This window comes from Myotis brandtii, unplaced genomic scaffold (genome assembly GCF_000412655.1).
Source record: "Myotis brandtii unplaced genomic scaffold, ASM41265v1 scaffold583, whole genome shotgun sequence".
In the NCBI taxonomy this organism is placed as follows: Eukaryota; Metazoa; Chordata; class Mammalia; order Chiroptera; family Vespertilionidae; genus Myotis; species Myotis brandtii.
In genome coordinates, this window is record NW_005370191.1 from 943,537 (window position 1) to 952,030 (window position 8,494).

The 8,494-nt window shown below is 49.4% G+C and overlaps 1 long non-coding RNA gene across 1 annotated transcript; it reads right to left on the reverse strand.

Moving 5' to 3' along the window:
- Window positions 1-2,846: 2,846 nt before the first annotated feature.
- Window positions 2,847-7,948, reverse strand: LOC106728291. Its single transcript, XR_001364569.1, has 3 exons — window positions 7,576-7,948; window positions 4,983-5,058; window positions 2,847-3,580 (listed from the first exon to the last, which is right to left on the reverse strand). It is a non-coding gene; the product is annotated as an uncharacterized LOC106728291 (long non-coding RNA).
- Window positions 7,949-8,494: the final 546 nt, after the last annotated feature.

Below are 8,494 nucleotides of genomic sequence, written 5' to 3' on the forward strand. Positions count from 1 at the left end.
TTTGTTATACTTACTATTAAATCTTTTAAGTGCTTTCTGTTTTTCAATCTACTTGATTTATGTTATTACTAGTGACCTGGTGCATGGATTCGTGCATATTGAAAGGAAATCAATTAGAAGGTGGCCAGCGGGACGGGACTGTGTGAGATGGGCCGAACATGCCCTGGAGCCAACCTCCTGTGATCCCTCCCCAGGCGGCCACATCTGGGGCAGCGCCGCCGTGGCTCGAAGGGTGTCTGCGGAGTGAGTGGGGTCCCTCCGGCAGGTGGGGGTCCCTCGGCCTGGTCTTCGGAAATCGGGCTGAAACCGGCTCTCCAACATCCCCCGAGGGGTCCCAGATTGCCTGAGGGCAGTTCTCCGGTGACGCACCCAGAATCGGGCTCCCTCCTCTCTGGTTCTGGGGTGCATCACCCAAGAACAGCCGCTGCCAAGTCACTGCAGCTCAGCAGCTCCTGTGTTGAGCATCTGCCCCCTGGTGGTCATTGCGTGTCATAGCTACAGGTCAGATGGTCAGGCAGTTGGGCGGTTGGGGGGTAGGGTGGTCGGGCAGTCGGGCAGTCGGGCGGTTGGACAGTCAGACCGTCACTTAGCCTTTTATTTATATCGATGAGCAATAATGTTAACTGTCCCATTATAACAGACTTTCATATTTCCTTTTATGTATGTCAACTATTGCTTTAAATATTTTAGACTATGTTATTAATGTGTAAAGATGAGAATTTCTCTATCTTCTTGGTGAATGAACTGTTTTTTAATCTTCATTGACCCTCTATCTCTAGTAACACTTTTGGCCTTAAAGTCAATTTTTTTCTGACCTCAATATGACCTTCCCATTTTTCTTTTTCATTAGCCTAGAATATATTTTCCATCCTTTGACTTTTTTTATTGATTGATTTTTTTTTTTGAGAAAGAGAAACATCAAGTTGTTCTTACACTTATTTATGCATTCATTGGTTGATTCTTGTATATGCCTTGACTGTGATCGAACCCGCAACCTTGGTGTATGGGGACCATGCTCTAACCAACTGAGTTACTTGGCAAAGGCATCATCCTTTGACTTTCTATCTCTGTGTCCTTATGGTTTTTTGTGTGTCCCTGTAAATAGCATATGGTTGAATTTTATTTTAATGACTTAATCTTTTATTTTTTTTACATGAACTTAATTTTTTAAAATAATTCTTTATTGTTGAAAGTATTACATATGTCCCCCACTGACCCCCTCCAGCCCACCCCCGCCCCCTGCCCCAGGCCTTCAGCACCCTACTGCCTGTGTCTAAGGGTGATGCATATATCTCCCTCTGAGATAAACGGGCCATTTCCAAGTTCACCTTCCTTTTCCCTCCGTGGCCTCTGAGCGGAGAGCTGGCGCTGTCTCCCGCGTTGATGGTTGGGACACTCACGACCAGCTGGCCCATGTGTGAGCGCCAGGTCCCCACTGGCTGTGAGGACGGGAAGGAGCGAAGGGGTGATGGGCAGGTGACCTATGCTCACACGGGAAGGGACGTGATAGGTTGGAATCTGAAATTTGCCATAAAGCAATGTCTTCTCCCCCGACCTGTGTACCTGCCCGGGCCTTGCTCCACCTCTGCGTCCAGGTAACGCCTTTGCATAGTATTTCATGGTATAATGTACCACAGCTTTTTTACCTACTCATCTACAGATGGGCACTTGGGCTGTTTCCAGATCTTAGCTATTGTAAATTGTGCTGCTGTGAACACAGGGGTGCATATGTTCTTTCTGATTGGTGCTTCGTGTTTCTTAGGATATATTCCTAGAAGTGGGGTCACTGGGTCAAATGGCAGGTCCATATTTAATTTTTTGAGGAAACTCCATACTGTTTTCCATAATGATTGCACCAGTCTGCATTCCCACCAGCAGTGTCCTAGGGTTCCCTTTTCTCCACATCCCTGCCAGCACTTGTCATTTGTTGATTTGTTGATGGCAGGCATTCTGACAGGCGTGAGGAGATATACCTCATTGTTGTTTTAATTTGCATCTCTCTGATGATCAGTGACTTTGAGCATTTTTTCATATGTCTCTTGGCCTTCTGTATGTCCTCTTTGGAGAAGTACCTCTTTAGGTTCTTTGCCCATTTTTAAATTGGATTGTTTATCTTCCTTTTGTTGAGTTGTATGAGTTCCTTATATATTTTGGATATTAACCCTTTATCAGATGTATCATTGCCAAATATGTTCTTCTCCCATGCAGTGGGCTCCCTTTTCATTTTGTTGATGGTTTCTTTTGCTGTGCAGAAGCTTTTTATTTTGATGTAGTCCCATTTGTTTATTTTCTCCTTAGTTTCCTTTGCCCTAGAAGCTGTATCTGTAAACATATTGCTACAAGATACGTCTGAGAATTTGCTGCCTATGGTTTCTTCTATGACTTTACCTTTTATCTTTATCTTTTAGAGAGTTTAGTCCATTTATATTTTAGTGATCAATTTGGATTTATTAACATCTTATAATGTTTTCTTATTGGACCTCCTTTTCTGCTTTTTTTCTCCCCTACTTTTCTTGTCTTCTTTTGATCTGTACATTGATTAAATATTACTGCAATAATCCTGAATAACAGACAATGCCAAAGTCTCAGAGGATTATAAAAAAAAGCTTTTCTTCCATGGCTGGTTGCTCAGTGGTTAGAACATTGGCCCCTGGATCAAAGGGTCTCGAGTTCGAGTTCCAGTCAAAGGCATGTACCTGGGTTGCAGGTTTGATCCCTGCCGAGGTCAGGGCTCATGTGGGAGGCAACCAATTGATGTGTGTGTCTCTCACGTTGATGTTTCTCTCTCTCTTTCTCTCTCCCTCTCCCTTCTCTCTCTCTTCCTCCCTCCCTCCACTCTCAAAAAATCAATGGAAAAAATATCCTTGGATGAGGATTAACAACAACAAAATGTATTTCTCATTCTCAGATCTGAGGCTACAGCTCTGCCCGATCTTTTTGTTATTCCATATTGTGGGTATAGTCTAAGAATATTCTCCTTGGGACCAGGCTGAAGCAGCGAGGGTTTCTGGGGCAGGTGGCAGAGGCAGAAGCACATGAGACAAAGCCACATTATTCGAGGACATTTAAAGCCCTGTGTTAACAGCTACTCACATTCCATTGGCTAAAACACGCAGTCAAGCTCAACAACAATGAAGTGGGGAACTAAACTCCTCTCATGGGAAGGTGGGAAGACAGAGTGAATATTTTCTGAACAATAACACATCCACCAAGAGTAATTGAGATTTTTAGGGCTTTTATCTCTTTTTTTCATTTTATTTTCCCACCTCACTCCCATTTGTTTCAGTTATATATTATATGCCTATTCTTTTAGCCATTATGCTACTTATTTTAACATGCGCACTTAATAAATCCTAAAGTTAATTTATTTCCTCCTCCTGACAAATATTAGGACCCCTGAACTCCTTAATTTAAATCACTCTCCTTCCAATTTACATGCAATTTTTGACTAGCATTTTAGTACTAAGCTGTGTCCCCCATACACAAATAATTATTTGTCCGATTCTTTAAATACATCTTCAGGGGGTAGGGCTGCTTGAGCAAATGGTCTGTCGACATCTCTATGCTTCAGGATCTTCATCTATAAAACAGAAATAAAAACACCAGCTCAGAGGACCAAGTGGAATAATGTAAAAATGCTTAGCAAATAATGACGTTTATGAAAGTGCTTAGTAAACAGTGTTACTGCTGCTTGTCACAATGCGGTGACACCCTGGCTCCAGGCACCATTTCCAGGTATTCCCATGGAACTTACGTTTATGGGGCCAGGAAATGTTCTAGGAGCTATCTGAGCTGACTCACCTGCTCTTGTTGGTGATTTAATAAACGTTTATTGAACATGGATCAGGAGTTGGACCCAGAGAGCTGCTGGTGGCAGGAACATCAGAGCTGAACTAAAGAGACAATCCAGGCCTCAAAGGAGAAGTCAAAGCAAAGATCTGCCCACAGCTGATCCTGAGCCAGAAAAACTAAGAGAATTACCCATCTACCCCGACTACCAAGGTGGGGCTGAAAGAACAGCCTGTCCTCCCAGACAATGCCACGCCCTGAAGCCCGTCCATCCAGCCCACACAGGAGCTGCTGAGGAGTAGCCAGGGGAGGGGAGAAGAGCACAGGGTCACAGAAGCCAAGTGGAGAAGGTACCTCCAGGAGGAGAGAGGTCAGTTGTGTCAAGTGCTACTGGAAGTCCAGTACGACGCAGCCTGAGAACGGCCCACTGGATTAGGCATGCCGTCTCATTTCAAGCTCAGACATCCCCCTGGAGGTGGGCCCGAGGGGCAGGTGTCTTGCCAAAGATCACGCAAGTGGGAAGTGCTGGAGGCAGGATTTAAACACCTCCAGCTGAGGATTTAAATACATAGGCTCTGTCAGATGACTCTGGGTTGGTCTGTCCTAGGAGGACATCCAAGCCCCTAGGGCCTAGGCAGTCATAGCAGACATTTCCTGACTACTTACTACCTAACAAGCTCGGTCCTAAGGGCTTGGCCCATGTGGATGCTTGTTCTTCACAAGAGTTCCAGAACATTCTATAAGGTGACAGACTGGGTGGGGTGATGACATTGCCTTTTGAGGAGAGGTCTCAGCATCCTGCCACATACCCATTTCACAGCTGAGGAAACTGAGGCTTAGGAAGTATAGTAACTTGCCCAACATTGCCCAGAAAGCCAATGGCAGAGTTGGGACTTGAACCCAGGCAGTCTGACTCCAGAACCTGCCTTCATTACCCTGAGCCAGAAAACTCCTTTTGGTTTGTCCTTCCTGGCTTAAAATCTTCTTAAATGGCAGAAATTCAGCTCCTGCCTGCCTTAACCTGCCCAGTTCTGAAGGTTTGGGCCCCACTCTGGACTGCCCAGGTGCTGGATGGAGAAGGGGAAGGTGTCGGAGATGGGAAAGACATTGCACTTGTCTGAACGAATCTTTGAGGCTGTTTGCTGATTTGAGTGGGCAAGGGCCAGGGGTTTAGACTCCCCTCCCCCACCTACCTTGACCGAGCACACTGGTGTTGATCTGTTGGGTTCATTTGCCCTCCTGGTAAGGTTTCATTTGAAGCAAGGGTTGCTGAGGCAGGAAAAAAAAAAAAAGGTTTGAAAACCAATGGCCTCAAATTCATTGGTTTTGAAACTCAAATGTGGTCAGTATACTTGCTAACTTACTCATGAGACGGGACCTGGTTATCAGCTATATAAGGGGCCCCAGGAGATTCTGGGGCTCTGGTTGGAGACTAAAGTGGGGAGCATAACCTCCTTTCTAATACACCTTGTAGCTGGGGACCCCTGGGTTCTGCTGGGCTTCCCCTCCTGGCCCTGCCTGCCAATACCCATCTCTGAACCCCTTTCTCAGCTGCACCCGCACCTTGCAGCCCTGGGTTGGAGGGTGCCCCTTAAAAGCACCCCCCCACACACACACACACCTCTGGCCAACCTGGCCCTGAGCACCTGCGAATGCTCCTCATTAGAGATTGGAAAGCTGGCCTCACTGCCTTCCAGACCTACCAGGGGCCGAGAGAAGTTGAAACAACAGCCCTGCCCGCCTTCCAGCAATCCATCATTATCCCTTCCCTCCCCGGATCCCACCACCAGGTGATTCCATTGTTAATTAAAATCCTGCAGCCTTTAATAACACAGCTCATAATTGCTGTTTTCATCAGCCCTGGATTGGCTGTGCAGGCGTTGGGGGGACCCAGGGTTTTGTTCCTGGGCTTGGCTGTGAGAAGGCTCTCCAGCTACATAGTCACCCACTCTCCCTCCGCCAGGAGTCCTCCATGGGCTTCAACACTGGGGCAAGAAGGACCAACGTCCGCTGCCCTGGGGGCCATTCCAGCACCCCCTCCATTCTCCAGGGAAGGAGGCCAGCTCTCCACTCCCCAGAGACAGGACTCCAAGGTGCAGCTCCTGGCAGCACAGCAGGGAGACTGCTGGCTCCTGCACACACCAGTGCGCACATGCTGACTCCGTCTACAGGTGCTCATGCTTTTCCCATCCACACCTCCTTTGTGCTCCCCACGCCCCAGCCCCCGCCATGCAAGTGAGGAAGCTGGAGACCAGAGGGGAGGGAGGATTTCCGCAGGCAGCAGAGCTGGGAGGCCCCCAGTTCACACCCACTTTCCTCAGCCATACTCTCTGCCCTTTGACCTGCACAAAATGTTCCACTTTCTTACTCTCAGCCTCCCCCTCCTCCCTCACTCCCTCACACTCCCACCCCTCCCAGCCCCTGCTTCTTTTCCTCAGCCATTCTGGCTGAGGACCTGGGGCCCTGCAGATGCCACTAGAAAAGATGGGGGTGCGGGTGGGGGATGGATCGAGGGGAAGAGGAAAAATGGAAAGGGAACAGGAGGACCACAGCTAGAGGTCACAAAGGTCAAAGGTTGGGGGCCCTGTGGCCACAGTGGAGCTAGGACAGCTGAGTTTGGCTCTGCCCTAATGACCCACTGCAGTGGACGCTCTGCTGTCCCACCCAAAGTCTCCTTAAAATCTGAAGGATTATCCCCAACTGCTGGTGATGGGAAGGTGATGGGATTACCCTCTTCTGAAGAGAGCCCTCCCACCTGAGGCCTCGAGACTGGCCCTTTCCTGGAGCAGCCTGTGTCTGTGAGTGATGGGTGCGGGGCTGCAAAGACCCAGCTCCAGCTCTGAGGTCTGGTTGTAGCTCTCCCTCTCCCTCTGCTGCTGTCCCTCTCTCCCAGGTGCTGATTCTGAGAGCACCCCCATTAAACTTCCTGCACACAATCTCCACCCAGAGTCTACCTCCAGGGACCCAACCTTTCTCTTTGGGATTCCTGGTCCTGCTCCCTTCACTCTGCCCACCTCCCACTCATGCCTCCCCCAGGATCTCCAGACCCTCCACCCACGGCCAATTACCCAAGCCCGGCTCATGCTCCTGGCTCCTCTGCTCCTTCAGGACAGAGGCCATGGACAGTGTGCTCCAGCTATGAGTAACCTCAGGGACCTCCAGCCAAAAGGACCCCCTCTGTGCCTTTTATGCCTCTCGGGTCACTGTGTCATCCCCATTTTGAGGAAGAAGGAACTGGAAGAGCTGTCAGCTGCCCCAGTTTGCAGAGCTGGGAAATGCCAGAGTTGGAGCTCGACCTGTCTGCTTCTCACAGCTCATAGCCCGCCTCCAGAAGCGCCTTCGCCACTGCTGCTTTGTGAGAACATCAGTTCCTTAACCACCCAGTCCTCACTGGTGCCTCAGAGGGAGAGTCATCTATACAGGGGCCTGGTTTCATTTATTCACTCACTCATTCATTCATTCATTCATTTGGCAAATATGTTTTGAGTACCTTACCCTGTACCAGGCATTGTGCTTGGTGGTGGGGACACCTCAGTGAAGAAGTGGACAAGTCCTTGTCCACATGGAGTTATATTCTATGGAGGAACGCACGCAATAAACAAGATAAATAAGTACAATAAATATATCATAGGCTAGACGGTGGTACAAGTTAAGGCGAGAAAGGGAACGTGAAATGCCTGGGGTGGGGCAGAGGGTGAAAGTTAAGACAAGGTGACTAGGGAAGACCCCACCGGGAAGGTGACTTTCGAGTACCGGGTGCAGGGCCCAGCCGTGAACGAAGCTCACCTGGTAGGAGCCTTCTCCTGGGCTCTAGGTGGGCGAGAAAGCTCCTGCAGGCAGAGTGCACTGCGGCGGCTCCAGCCCGCCTCCCTGTCTGCTGTCCTGCAGGGCAGCCAGCAGGGCACAGCCGCACCCAAGCCTCCCGGGGCTCCAGCCAATGCACCCAACTCCAAATTCTGCCCAGGCCCAGCTCTCCATTCTGGGTGGCCTTCCTGACACTCAGGACTTAATGAAGAAATGCCTGTGGGCTCCTTGCAAAGACTACTGTATTGTATGTCGGGAGGGCACCCTGAGGTCCCAGATGAAATGAATCACTAACCCAGAAATGTCATATGTTTCCCAAGGAGAGTAAGTGGGCCCCGGCTACTCAGCTTCAAGCAGACACCCCAACCTCTGTGGGAATGTGCCTGGCACTGTCATCCTGGGCGGGGTGCCTAGGAGCCCCGGAGCGAGTCAGCACATTCTGCAAATCTGATTAGCTAGTTTCCATGTCTTCATCCCCAGTCAGGCGCCCAGTGACCAGGCCCAGTGCCAGCCCAGAGCCCTGCGGCCTGCCACTGGAAACCTTTAGCGGAGCTGCGCTGGCCACCCTCTCTGTTTGCTAACAAGCCTTCTTTCTGAGGGATCAGGGACGAACACCACGCTCTACCCACTGTGTGACCAGAACAGCTCTTTGGCTCTTCTGTGCAGATGAAAGGATGGGAAAGGTGCCCATTGAGGTTAAAATGGAGGAGTGAAAGCATGACAAATACAAGACACACTGTCCCGGGTCCTTTGGAACCATCCTGGCGCTGGGAGGTATCTGAACCCACAAGACAGATGCAGTGGGAGTTACAAAGAAGCATTCAGCTCAAGTCTGGAGGGCAACTGGGATGAGGTTAAGCAGTAACGGGCAGCCGTTATAAATTCATGGACAAAGGGGACT